Source organism: Hypomesus nipponensis, chromosome 7 (assembly GCF_054491055.1).
Source record: "Hypomesus nipponensis isolate SF chromosome 7, ASM5449105v1, whole genome shotgun sequence".
In the NCBI taxonomy this organism is placed as follows: domain Eukaryota; kingdom Metazoa; phylum Chordata; class Actinopteri; order Osmeriformes; family Osmeridae; genus Hypomesus; species Hypomesus nipponensis.
In genome coordinates, this window is record NC_140367.1 from 14,810,137 (window position 1) to 14,823,281 (window position 13,145).

Genomic DNA, 13,145 nt, shown 5'->3' on the forward strand with positions numbered 1-13,145 from the left:
AACTGAGGAAGCAGTAAACACCATCTCCGTCACAATCTCAGGTTCCAAAGATGAAATTCACTCGCAGTGACCATCGAACAATGGAAGCTAGATTGTCTTGGGGTGGACACGATTTTTTGCAAAGCATGTCGAACTTGTGGACAACGAGTTGCAAAAGTTGTTGTCAATCCGGCACAGGCGAATTCTTCTGCTGAATCTAGTTAAGCGAAAACATTAAGAAATACGTGGCCTTTCGTCACCAGCGACCAAGCAACACGCCATCGCCTACGGTGATAACTAGTAATAATAATAATTTGTTAATTATTTAGTTCGCTTTAGCTAGTTTAACGTTAGTAAGCTAACGTTAGCTAGCTCTGATAGTGCGTTAGTCACAAAGGCTTGCTTGCTTGCTAGCTAGCTTGGCTAACGTTAGACAGAGTGCAGTCAGTGAATGATTTTCCCCCATCCTCGTAACTGTCATCTTGTGGTTGACAACCAATCCTATATTTGGGGAAAGTTGTGTGCAGTTGAAAAAAAGTAAAAAAATGAATGTAATAATAACAATTAATAACCACAGAGAAATAAGATAACATTGAATATGATGGTCTGATTTATGTTTTCTGTTAAAATAAATCTAAGACAACAATTTGAATCTGTAGACTACTACTTAATAGTCTTATTATTGCCATTTGATGAAAATTGCTCATACTGTAAGCCTAAATAAGCACATTTATAATCTTGAACAAAGGTAAAATGTCTTATTATTACATTTAGTAGACGCTCTTATCCAGAGCGACTTACAGTAAGTACAGGGACATTCCCCTGAGGCAAGTATGGTGAAACGCCTTGCCCAAGGACACCAAATCATTTTGCACGGCTGGGAATTGAACTGTCAACCTTCCGATTACTAACCCGATTCCCTAACTGCTCAGCCACCTGACTCCCTCTGGATAAGAGCGTCTGCTAAATGACTAAATGTTGATTCAAAAAGTGCCCCCAATTTTAAAAAAAATGCCCCTGGATTTCAGTTAGTGGGGGCAAAAATGCCCCCCTAAAAAATATGTAAATTTCCTACCCTGCTGAAGACCCCTGCCAGCTCTTCAGCGCAGCCCCTGAGGGCCGTACCTGATATGCCGTCTGGGCCAGGTGCCCTGCGAGGATTGATCTTCTTAAAGCACAGCCTCACCTTGGCTACAGTTAGTCTAGGCACACCACTGGCTTGGCCTACAGGTAGCTCCACTGCAGGGGGGTCACTGTCCCTCTCAAAGCGAGCGTAGAAGGAATTCAGCTGTCTTAGTGTCATATGATGTCATAGTGTTGGTATTACAAGAGGATATCAGGGAAAGTACAGCCTCTGTAGTTCTCCATTTAGATTTTGAAAGTATAGTTATAAAGGAAGCCAAGCAACAGGAAATTCAGTGGAAATTCAACACCTTTGCCAGGATCCTGTTTGTGTACTTCAGCTCTGCCTTTAATACCATCAACCCCCCCATCTGTTACGCTGCTGCCACTGCCAAGGACAAGAGCAGGCTGCAGCGTATCATCCGCACTGCGGAGAAAGTGATTGGCTGCAATCTGCCTTCCCTCGAGGACCTGCACACCTCGAGGACCCGGATGCAAGTGAAGAAGATTGTGGCCGACTCCTCCAACCCTGGACACTCCCTGTTTCAATCACTCCCCTCCGGTAGAAGGCTGCGGCCCATCAGGACCAAAACCTCATGCCACAAAAACAGTTTCTTCCCTTCCACTGTTGGCCTCCTCAACAAGGCCAAGAGTTCACTGACTTTAATGACTTCATGTCTTAAAACAATTTGCATTTTGTACGACATTACAATTCCTGTAATATTTGTATTTTATATTGTAAATTGGCAACTTATATTTTATTTTATGGCAACTTATATTTTATTTTAATTATATTCCACCTAGTATTGATAGTCAATGTATCTTTAGTATAGTTAGACCACATATTTACATTTAAGATTCCTATATGTTTATTGTGTGCACCTTCCTGCCAAAGCAAATTCCTTGTCTGTGCAAACTTGCATGGCGAATAAATCCCTTTCTGCTTCTGACCTATCACTAATCACAGTGAGACATACAAAGTTGATGTAGTTCATAAAAAGCCAACAGAAGAAACACAACAGTAAAGGAATGGCAAAAGAGAGAGAGAATAAGAGAGAATGTGCTCCACATTCAACGGCCCTGGGATTGATGCTACTGAGGTGCTACTCGAGAAAGGTGTGTGTATGTGTACGTTTGTGTGTGTATGAGAGAGAGAGTGAGAAGGGGACCAGCGTCTTAATTGAATATTGATAAGTGAGGCGAGCGAGCAGGGTAAACAGCTGTGACTGGTACTTCATCATATGTGTGTGTGCATCCCTCATTACCAGCTCCAGCTGCTCCTCTGAGACACACGGCAGAGACGACTCATCAGAGAGTGACCGCAAAGACACACACATCCCACACACACTAATAACACACTCATCCAAAAGTGCACACACACATAGGTATAACTTATCAATTGAACTTCAGTTAATAATGACAAATATAACTCCAATATGTAAAACAATAATTAATCTACAAACTACAGTGTTTTTTTCATAACTTTGAAGTCTTAGTTTTAGTCTTACAGAGGGCTGACTGGTATTCAAGAATGCAAGTTCCCATGCACAAGCAAGTTTATGCTTATGAAACAACTTGATGTGAGACATCAACTGACACATTTCCTGCATGTGCACACACATCTGGCCTGACTAGAAAACACAGTGTACTTTGTTCATGGCATAACACCTTTCTAATGCGCACTGAACAAATTTGCCTTCATCTTTTGTCAAACACAAACAGAACATAGATGTAATCCAGGGGCGATTCTAGGATCAGACCTTTAGGGGTGCTCAGCCCCTAATGAGAATGTGACATAAAAAAGTGCTAAACCCCCTTGCTAATAACAGGTATGCAAACAGGTAAGGGGTAAAAAAAGGTGAGAAGGATACGGCGTACCCCTGAACCCCCCTAGAGGGTCAGGGCTTCGCCATATCCAGCTCCCCCGGAAGAAAATGTCATGACATTTCAAAGTTAAACGCATGAATCTGGTGCACTTTGAGAGCAAAATTAAGAGGTTAGATCTACGTAGAATATGTGCTCTTGTAAACAATGTCATGTTTTTTTAACCATAAAGACATTTTTTACATCAAAAAAATTAACAAACGGGATTTCCGGGGGTTGAACTACTTTAAAAAGCCAAAGTCAAAAGCATCACTTACTGTAAAGCTAACACACATCCAATATACATCATTTTTAATATTGTATTATGATTGACTGTGAGGTTTAGGCCTTAGGAGTGCTGATTGAGCCAGTTGTAAAGTTGTGAAGCAGGAGTAAAATACTGTGTTGGCCATGGCCACGATCGCTGCGACCCCCCCCACAAATAAACACACAAAAAAAAATCACGTAGGTTACCCATTTTGGTTTCAAAAAGGTGAGTCTCCCCTAAAGGAGTTTGCATGCCTGTAATAAATCCCTAATTTCACTGGATAACTATTAACACATTTATGTATTATTATGCAAAATATTGAATGAATGAAAAAAACTAAGGATGTCCCTTTCTTCATGAACTACCAGTATCAAATGATAATAAACAATAATCATTTTTTAAAATTATTTTTAGGGGTGCTGAGATTAAATTTAGGGGTGCTTAAGCACCCCTAAAAAGGGTCTAAAATCAACACTGATGTAATCTATGTTCTTAGTACTTATATGTTATGTTATGCCAGGTTGTTTTGTCCCAAGAATTTCAGTGCCCAGTCTGACCTTGTGTTGTTCTGTGTACCTGACAATGAAAACTTGAAACAGACACCGTTTTATGAAAAACTTGACACAATGATTTCAGTCATGACAATCATGTATTAGATTTGAGCATTTATTGATACGATGAGGTGGAAATGGATTGACTTTGTCAGAGTGGATGATCTAAGGGAAGCGCTCCCTGCCTCCTCGATGCGACACACACATGACATATGAGGCATGAAGCAATAGAGATATAATGATGTGCCTTTACTTTAACTTAAACATAATTTTTTATCTGTCAATCTGGCTGTCAAGTAAATGTCACCTATTTATGACTTGCACTAGGATTAAATACAGTTCTAGCAAGCAACCAGGGTCCTGCAGGTGAAGACTTTACCAGAAACACACTTGAAAGAGACAGAGGAAGAGATAATAACAAGAAAAGAGAGACAAACAGAAAAAGAGGCAGACAGAGAAAAAGACAAAAAGAGACAGACAGATACAGAAGATCAGAGTGAGAGTGGGAGACTATTATGAAGAGAGAGAGAGAAAGAGACAAAAGCATGGAGATTAAACTAAATTTCAGACTAATCAAAGTCACACATTGGGGTACACCATGGTTTACACAAATCCTCCACCTGAGCAGAGTTCAATAACTTGTATACAGTTTACACACACTTACACACACACACACCCTGTTACTGCTGTGTATCTGGGCTGTAGAATCCTGGCTGTAAATCCTCAGGAAAGTGTTTGTAGCTCATAGATCCACTGCTCTGACACACCTGTAGGACACACACACTGGTCAGTACACACAGGACTTCACTGTAGCAGATGGTTCTGATGAGAATAATAATAATGATGATGGTGTTTATGATAAATCTACTAGTGATGATGGCTATGGTGCTGATGAAGATAGTGACAGTGAAAATGGTGGTGGTGGTGATGATAGTGAAGATTATGATGATGAGGATGTTCAAATGCAGTGTAAGTGTAAGTATGTTTTCTATGAGAGCTATTTAAAAGATATTAGTATCTGGCTGGAGTTGGCAGTACTTTTAGACCTTGCCTAGCTGGGGAATAGGGTGGTGTTTAGAACAGGTCACAACTGGGAAATCTACTTCTATGTTGACCTTGCAGTGTTTTCCAGTATTAAGTAAGCTATGTAGCAATTCTTTCAACCATGCACACACATCGTTCTCTCTCTCTCTCTCTCTCTCTCTCTCTCTCTCTCTCTCTCTCTCTCTCTCTCTCTCTCTCTCTCTCTCTCTCTCTCTCTCTCTCTCTCTCACACACACACACACACACACACACATTTACTCAATTTTTGGTGGCACATAATCCCTGATAACAGTCCCTGATGCCCTGCCCTACATCCTTATAGTGTGTAATCCAGTGTAGCGATCCCTGTAGGAGAGCTCCTGGTATTGAGTCTTATTATAGACACCTCACAGTCTCATTATTACTGCTATCAGCAGCAGAGGGCTGAACCCACAGGAGGATGCTGTATATACCTATATATGCTCTATGTGCTTGCAACTGTATGATGGACGCCTAACAGCTGCCCACACAGGGACTTGAACATCCTGCCTTATTTCTTTCATGTGCATGTTAACATTCAGAAACACCATACAATTGTCTTCACATAAATAACACACGTCACATAACTTTTGTTCCTTCGTTCTCATATCAACTTTATTGCCTTTGGTTTACCAATATCTTTGTTAATTTAGGTTCAGCATTTTTGTTACCTCTTGTTTCATCATCATGAGGGCAGCATGGCTGCCGTGTCCCAGTAAAGGGTTTCCGGCAGGGTTTCTATTTACTTGTTGTGTTAAATGTTAAGACTCCATATTCTTAATAACAATAACCTGGTATGTTACTGCCTTGCTGGACTGGAAGGATATTTTGTGTCCCCTCCCTATATTTATTGTGGCAGCCCAGCCTCATAAAGGTGCCGAGAGGAACGAGGAGAGGGGGGAAGAAGGGAAAAACACAACCTAGGAGGAAGACCTCTGAGCGTATGAGGCATTGGTTGGTTTATCATATGTTGTTTTATCTTCACAAACCCAGTTTCATTTACTTTGTCAATGTGTTCCATCCGTTCACTGTAAGTAAAAAAACCTTTAATATTTTGCACCTTACTCAGTTCTCGTGAGCCTTTTTGGTCATTCCTTCACAAACTGTGACTAAGAGTCTGTGCAAACCCAACCTTCCTCCCTTTTCATGTTCTTTTTTTCCTTCTCTTGCTTGTCTGTCATCTCTCTCTCTCTCTCTCTCTCTATATATCTCTCTCTCTCTCTCCCTCTCTCTCTCTCTCTCTCTCTCTCTGTCTCTCTCCTTTCATCTATTTCCTCTAAATAATTGTTTGAGTAAGTATTATTTTACATGTACAGCACCCACCGCCCATTTCGTAATTTATCAACATAAAAAAGAGCACCAAGCTCTCAATCTCATCTTTGAAAGCGTGAAACACATGAAACAAAGAAGAAAATAAAAAAGAGACAGAAGAAAGAAGGGGAAAGAACCGCTTGTGGCATCTTGTTCCCTTAAGCACAAAGGCACTTCCCATATCAAAATGTCATACACACAACAGCTGCTACTCCAGCGATAGTCCTTTAAAGTAAACTTTCAACAACTCAAAACCCACAAACACATGCAGTACCCTTAATAAATATGTCGGTCTGTGTGAAGGAGAGGAAGGAGAGGAAGGAGGAATAGAGGATGGGGAAAGAAAAAGAGTGAGAAAAAGAGAGACACACACAAAGGGGTGATATTATGGGTGGAAATCTGCGCAAGAGAGACAGGCAGTCAATCTGTCAGGCAGGAGCGCTGGAACGGAACAAAGAAGAACAGTGGAGACAATTACAGTGGCGAAGCGGAGTGACAGTGCAGTGCGCACAAATGACACGCAGTCTGGATTTTGGGGGGGGCTTGTACATACACATACACCATAACGCGTAGTATACCACTCTACATTTATCAATTGATACACTGCAGCAGAGAGGAAAAGTGGAAGAAATGAGGAAATGTACATGCTGCACACCTAATCTTTATTAAGGGTGCCATGGTGACGGCTGTTACTTTCCAGTTGAAAAAGGTTAAAGGCCCAGATAGTAAAAATGCTTCAATGGGAGACAGGTATTCGTTGAGTCTTAAATAGACATACATTTTTTTGACATGCAAGTAATTGTTTTGCTGTGTAGATTAGAACCAATGAGACAGACACGATGTATGGTGAGACATAGTGACGTAGAAATTTGTACAAAACAATATTGCAGGGAAAAGTTGAGGAACACTCCTCCAATATCAAGTGAAAGGAATCCACAGCAACACACTCTTAGCCCATTGACGAGACAGTTACCTGATTGTTCTGATTGTTAACTTTTTGTCTTGTACTGCCATCTTGAGGATAATATTAGAAACTAGAGAGGGTAAACATTTCTAGGGAAATTTGGTTGCATTTGTTGCAGATGGATGGGTCCGTTTTTTAAATGACATTTTACAACTGATTTTTCTGTATATTTTAAATAAGTATGCATACTTATTATTTATGAAGACGGCATAGATTAAAAGCACACATTTTTTGCTGCTCATTTACACTTCAAAATACTAAGAGTGAAGTGTAGTAGATCGAAACGGTTCTGTTGTCATTTCCCTTGCTAATGCAAGAGGGAATAGAGATAGGCTATGTTGCAGCCTCACTTAGCTGAAACAGTTGGAACAAAACAAAGAAATTGGGCAATCCTGTGATGTTCCTAACCTATATCTAACAACGTTGTCACTGACAGTATCTTAGCTGGAATCGGATTTTAAACAATATCCTCTGCAAACTGAAAAAATGCGCCCAAGAACATACATTTCTGGAAAACTGTGATCATTTTGTGTTAGTAACAACGTCCCTATCTGAAAACTAGGAGGTCATGTGATGTGACCGGCTATCCGCGTTGTAAGTAGGGAAAACCGCCTTGCACTAATCCACTTGTTCGGAAAAAGAATGGCATCAATTAGGGGTGGGCGGATCGATCCTAAAGTATCAAAACTTTTGATACTGATGTTGTATCAAAAGGATTGATCGTCACGTAAAAATAGTGATAAAAAAATGTCAGTGATTTTATTTATTTAGCATGAAATGTTGTGTTTAAAATAAGCTTTAAAGCTAATAACATGCCGCTCCTTCCAATCTTGTATGCCTTAGGTAAGCACACACAATAAATATATGAGAGAGAATATAGATGAGGCCTTGCCAAAGGCAAACACACCCAATGACAAATATTCCTACAACATAATGCTGTGTAAATCCTATGTAAATGCATATTTTCCCTCCCACACCATGACCTGCTGGCAAATTATCTGGGTGAGGGAGAGGAGGAGGGTCCCCACCAGGGGATTGAACTCACCAAGGCGTTCCCCTTCTTGGTCCAGGGTCTGGAAGGATGTTGTCATGTCCTCCAGCCTTTCTCCCACTGGACACTCACTGGTTAACCGGGGATTGGGAGGGGAAGGGGGTCATCATTAATTAGGTTTCATAAATAGCGTTATTATTGCCCTGGGTGGATTATGGTATATCTGTATGCTTTGTCTCAGCTTTCTTACATGATATAGACTTGAGTGGAATCTTCTTGACGTGGAGCCCCTGGGGCCTCATGTATAAAATATTCACATGTGTAAAACCGGAATGTATAAAACCGAATATTCACAAATATTCACATGTATAAAACCGGTCGTATGCCAGATCCTGCGCACCTTTCCTTTATAAATCACACTTAATGTGAAATTGACCGCACGTGAACGAGCCACTGACCCCGCCTTGCCTCCTCCCATAAATTAATATGCAGATGGCCTATAAATGTGCTAAAAAACTGACTAGGAAATTGTTACATGCCTGAAACTTTCTGTGCTTACTCATACTAGTGCCCTCAGTGTACAGTAAGAATCAATTGATGCTGGGATATACAGAACAGACAATAGAGGGCATAGAGGCATTAGAGGCATCTCACGACAGGCTTAATGCACCCCTGCTAACCCTGACTAGGAAAGTGTTACATGCCTGGTTCTGACAACAGAGGTGGAGGCGAGAAAATGTGTCCTGTTTGGCAGCCTGTCATCAGGTATTAGTGACAAAAGAAAGTCGGCAGAGTGGAAAACTGTCACTATTTGCGCCCTTACTTGTTTTTAACCTGCAGCACTTTGAGATTTCGCTAAATGTAAAGTGCATTACAAATAAAATTATTATTATTAAAGGGCCATCAATGCTGTGGGTTCAGAGAACTGGCCCATGACAGAAATTAAGAAGAAATGGTCCGATATAAAACTTTAAATGAAGAAACGAGTGGTGGCGCATCGTAACAGCATGGCACCTATAGGGTTAGCGTGACATGTATTTCCTGAGTGATTTTGTTGTTCGTTTGACAGCCTCAAGTTTTGGTGGCGGATTAAACAGAAGGTATTTCCCGTTTTGGGTTTTGGCATTTTGATGTGATCATCCACATTAATGATCAAACTTTTATTTTTATGTTTTTTTGCATCATAGTTTACCTCAGGGGGAGAGAGCCGCCACAAGAAAAAGGCGCATGGATGTAGCTTCAGATCCTCAGGTGAACGCTGGGACAGGACTGCTCCCACACCGGAGTCTGAAGCATTGGCCTCGACGACAAACTGCCTGGAAGGGTTAGGGTGAGAGAGCACAGGTGCAGAAGTAAACAGTCCTTTTAGGATGGAAAAAGCCTCTTTGGCCTCTCTGGACCACTTAAAGGGAAGGAGTGTGGAGGTGAGGCGAGTCAGTGGGGCAGCCCTTCGGCTGTAGTCTATGATAAACCTCTGTAAAAGTTGGCGAACCCAAGGAAACGCTGAAGCTGTCTTCGGGTTTCGGGCCTTGGCCATTCTGCCACAGCTTTTACCTTGTCGGGATCTGCCTTAACTTGCCCCTGCTCGATTACAAAACCCATAAAGTGAACACAAGCAGTATGAAACACACTTCTCAGCTTTGACAAAAAGCTTGTTCTCCAGTAGGCGCTGCAGTAATTATGTCACATGTCGTATGTGATCTTGAAGAGTCCTGGAAAAAATAAGGGTAACCCTTCCTTTTACAGTCCCTTAAGTACTAGGTATTTACATAGAAAGTAAAGGGTATGTTTTGTGTTTTATTGGGTATTACCGATTGGTACCTAGGTGGTAAATACCTAGATAATTCGAAGTATTTACCCATTAACTAAATACTAACATGCTGGTCATTACTGGGTATGTTTTCTGTATTATTGGGTATTACCGATTGGTACCAAGGTGGTAAATACAGCGATAATTTGAAGTATTTACCCATTAACTATTTACTAACGTGCTGGTTATTACTGGGTAATTTTCACTGGTCCTAATTAGGTAAAGACATAAGACAAAACTTAGTATTTACCTGGAAACTTATAAATATTACTATTTAAATACCGCTGGTAGTGAGTTGGTATCTACAGGAGATATGGTAAATTAAAATGTGTTATTGGGTAAATACCACTGCTACTAGTAGGTAAAGACGGCCACGCTCCTGCAGAATTACTAAAAAAATACTCTACTATTACCCTGCAGTCACCTAAGGTTAATGTCGTTAACAGTCCACGTCTAATGAGAATATAAGATAGTACTTTCCAATAAAATACCTTTTCAGATACATTTATCGATGATGGCCTAATTTACTTGGCTGGTATACCTACCTCCGCGGGAAGAGTTTCCTCTACTATCATGGTAAATCTTCTTGGTTACTGGGTATGTTCCTGCGCATGTTTGCACTATTTACTCAGTAAGTAATCTGAAACTGGATTGTAAAAGGAAGCCGTATTTGTTTCCATGGTGTTACCAGGTTCTTACCATATTCTTTGTGAGCGAATACCACTTTGTCAATGTTACCCTTAGTATGAACTTGTACATTAAGTTCAAAGGCAATACAAGGTAAAACATGGCTATGTAGGCCTACTCAGTACGTAATCTGAAACTGGACTGTAAAAGGAAGCCGTGTTTGTTTCCATGGCGTTACCAGTCTCTTACCATATTCTTTTCAACTGTTCATTACCTTTTCCATGCAATAAACACAAGCTTGGATTATGTTACTAAGAAAAACATGACACTTCACTCTGTAAATTGTAACATTATTTTAAATTAGAGCACTGTTTCCATGGCATGACATGAACAAATACAAAGGTTAAATCACAATTGCCCCAATGATGGCAGTCATTTAGTTTTCGGCAGAGGGTCATGCTCCTGGTGCGCCGAACTCGTCAGCGGTGGATATCATCCTCTGGACTATGAACTACAAGACAGATCATAAAAAGAAAATAAACATGTTAGCAACGTGGACGAGCAACCAGGCAATGTCGACTGAGGTAGCTAGCTGTCTAGCAATGTGCTAACATTAGCCTAACTTTATTTTCAAAATACATGTTATTAGCACAAGATCAAAATACAATTTACAGTAATATGCATTTCTATACTTTATTTTGACTAATAAATGATGTAATTAGGCTGTGTTATTTTGTAACTTACCTAGTAATGCAAGACTGCTGCTGGACTCCAGCCTGGAGTTAGCTCACGAAACCAACCAACTGTCGAAACCACTTATTGATGACAGAAACTTTTCAGAATAAAACCCGGAACTTCCATATATTAGTTGGCAGGTGATTGGATGAACCATCGGTCTATTATCGTCCATTACCTACCAATACAACGATGATGGGTCCAAAACATATTTTGAGGCCAAAATTAGCTTTTTTATCTTTGCTAGCCATTTTAATCTCACGATGCGTGATATCTGCATCCACAGTTTTTCTCGCTAAGAAAACGAAGCTACTGAGTGCTAATACAACTTAAACTCATTGAACATCTGTTTTTGTAGTATGACATTTACAAACATTTTACTTCAGAGGACGGCTCAAGACGGTAAAAGCTTAATAAGAAGGCTCCAAGGGGAGAGGCTGCTGTCAAGGAAAAACGATGCCCAGTGTGCAACCACTTCTAATGAACCAAAACTACCACAGCATCCTTGGCTACCACACAGGATACACTCAGATAAATGTGGCAATCGATTATTCTGTATTCAAAAATAAAATAGGTAGAATCTTAGATATTTGTATACTATGTTTTATGTTACAGGAGCTGTAGAAAGACAAACCATAGGGGCCAAACTAATACTGACGTGTTCTATGGTATATGAAGTTATTGAATTTTGAGTTTTTATATGGAGGTTTGTATAGATTTAACCTTTGTATTTGTTCATGTTTGGTCAATAATGATACAATTTACAGAGTGAAGTGTCACGTTTTCCTTTAAAACATAATCCAAGTTTGTGTTTATTGCATGAAAAGGGAATGAACAGTTGAAAAGGATATGGTAAGAGCCTGGTAACACCATGTAAACAAACACGGCTTCCTTTTACAGTCCAGTTTCAGATTACGTACTGAGTACATAGCCATGTTTTACCTTGTATCGCCTTGGAACGTATAGTACAAGTTCATACTAAGGGTAACATTGACAAAGTGGTATTCGCTTACAAAGAATACGGTAAGAGCCCGGTAACACCGTGGTAACAAACATGGCTTCCTTTTACAGTCCAGTTTCAGATTACTTACTGAGTACATAGCCATGTTTTACCTGGTATTGCCTTGGAACGTATAGTACAAGTTTATACTAAGGGTAACATTGACAAAGTGGTATTCGCTCACAAAGGATATGGTAAGAACCTGGTAACACCATGGAAACAAACACGGCTTCCTTTTACAGTCCAGTTTCAGATTACTTACTGAGTAAATAGTCCAAACATGCGCAGGAACATACCCAGTAACCAAGAAGATTTACCATGATAGTAGAGGAAACTCTTCCCGCGGAGGTAGGTATACCAGCCAAGTAAATGTATTTTATTGGAAAGTACTATCTTATATTCTCATTAGACGTGGATTGTTACCGACATTAACCTTAGGTGACTGCAGGGTAATAGTAGAGTATTTTTTTAGTAATTCTGCTGGAGCTTGGCCATCTTTACCTACTTAGTAGCAGTGGTATTTACCCAATAACACATTATGGCCTAATTTACCATATATATCTCCTGTAGATACCAACTCACTACCAGCGGTATTTAAATAGTAATATTTATAAGTTTCCAGGTAAATACTAAGTTTTGTCTTCTGTCTTTACCTAATTAGGACCAGTGAAAATTACCCAGTAATAACCAGCACGTTAGTAAATAGTTAATGGGTAAATACTTCGAATTATCTAGGTATTTACCACCTTGGTACCAGTCGGTAATACCCAATAAAACACTAAACATACCATTTACTTTCTATGTAAATACCTAGTACTTAAGGGACTGTAAAAGGAAGGGTTACCAAAATAAGTATGTCATC

General features: G+C 40.1%; 1 long non-coding RNA gene across 1 annotated transcript; it reads right to left on the reverse strand.

Annotated features, from left to right (window-relative positions):
- Positions 1 to 4,077: 4,077 nt before the first annotated feature.
- Positions 4,078 to 10,715, reverse strand: LOC146276920 (uncharacterized). The gene is made up of 3 exons (XR_014762514.1): positions 9,304 to 10,715; positions 8,166 to 8,242; positions 4,078 to 4,550 (listed from the first exon to the last, which is right to left on the reverse strand). It is a non-coding gene; the product is annotated as an uncharacterized LOC146276920 (long non-coding RNA).
- Between the last annotated feature and the right edge of the window lie 2,430 nt (positions 10,716 to 13,145).